Source organism: Ursus maritimus, unplaced genomic scaffold, assembly GCF_017311325.1.
Source record: "Ursus maritimus isolate PB19 unplaced genomic scaffold, ASM1731132v1 scaffold_23, whole genome shotgun sequence".
NCBI lineage: Eukaryota > Metazoa > Chordata > Mammalia > Carnivora > Ursidae > Ursus > Ursus maritimus.
This window is the reverse complement of record NW_024424786.1, coordinates 39,926-41,575: the sequence shown is the minus strand read 5'-3', so window position 1 is coordinate 41,575 and position 1,650 is coordinate 39,926. Positions and strand designations below refer to the sequence as shown.

The 1,650-nt window shown below is 36.5% G+C and overlaps 1 pseudogene; it reads right to left on the bottom strand.

The window, feature by feature from the left end:
* Window positions 1-839: 839 nt before the first annotated feature.
* On the bottom strand, window positions 840-1,650 carry LOC103682352 (annotated as a pseudogene).

The following is a 1,650-nucleotide window of genomic DNA, read 5'->3' as shown; positions in this document are numbered from 1 at the left end:
ATTTTATTTTTTATATTATTTTTTATTATGTTATGTTAGTCACCATACAGTATATCCTTAGTTTTTGATGTAGTGTTCCATGATTCATTATTTGTGTATAAGACCCAGTGCACCATGCATTATGTGGCCTCCTAATACCCATCACCGGCGTATCCCAGTCCCCCACTCCCTCCCTCCGAAACCCTCAGTGTGTTTCCCAGAGTCCATAGTCTCTCATGGTTCATTCCCCCTTCTATTTACCCCCCTTCATTCTTCCCTTCCTTCTCCTGATTTTATTCATTATAAAGTTCATCTTTGTATTTTATTGTTGGTGTTGAAGTATTCTTTAGGTTTTCATTTTTTCCTCTGTTTTTTTCTTTGGTGTTTTTTTCCTTTTGATATCTTTATCAGTTAATAAATTAAATGATCATATTTATCCATCACTTACCCAGAAGTCCCTATTTAAATACTTAACCATGCAAAAAGTTCTGCATTTTGGTTATATTATGAAAAGGTTAGGAGAGACTTGAGTTTAGGCATGGCTGTCCTGAAAAAAAATTATGTTACTCTAAGGAGGAATGGCACATTTTAATGTTTTTCATACAATAATGATATGAGGGTAGATTTTGTAATGACCATTAAAATTTTTTGAAAAAACCCCATGTTGACAAATTCTTGAATCAGTAAGTTGACTAGAATATTCAGGGGAAAATATTCTTCCTGAGTGTCTTCATTCTTTTACTTTGATAGAAATTTCATTCTTTTGATTGAATTCTCAAAAGCTTGCTTCTCTTGTTTCTCAGGTTATAAAGAAGAGGATTAGCACAGGGATCACAGAATTAATGAGTACTGATATTCCTTTAAGTGGCCCCTCGTTCCTTTGCTGAAAACTTGATATGGATGAAGATTAAGCTGCCATTGTGACAGAAATTGCAATTATGTAGGAAGAGCAGGTGGAAAAGGCCTTTTCCCCTCTTGTTGAGCAGAAGGAAATCTTAACGTAGTCTTGATGATGTAAATATAAAACAGCACCACACGAATGAGGGTCATGATCAATGCTAGTGAAGCATAGGTAATGATTGTTTTCTCTATGAACCGTGTACCCTAACATGAAGCGTCCAGGAGAGGAGATGCATCACAGCCAAAATGATCAGTCACAGTGGAGTCACAGAATTCTACCTGAAAGTCCACACAAAGTGGAGTGAACATGAGCAATAAATAAGTCAGCCAACAACCGAGGACAAGGAGTACAGACGCTTTGGTTCATGATGGTCACATAATGCAGGGGTTTACATATAGTCACAAAGTGATCGTGTGACCTGGCAATCAGGAGAAAAGGATGTGCCACTCCAAAAAGTATGACAAAACATATTTGAGTAGCACAAGCACTGTAAGTAATAGTATTATCTGTCATCACCAGTTGATATGCTATGAAGGAATCTGGGAACACAAACACCTGTGAGTGAGACTTCTAAGAATAAAAAATTTCTGAGAAAAAAATACATGGGAGTTTTAAAGTGAGAATCAATAAATGAAAGCATGATGATAGTCCAATTCCCTGTTATATTCAACATGTAGGTGGTAAGTAGAAAATGAAAAGAACCTTCATTGTGGATTATCCGTCACTCCCAGAAGGATGAATTGGTTACAGCAGACTGCATGGTTTCTCAT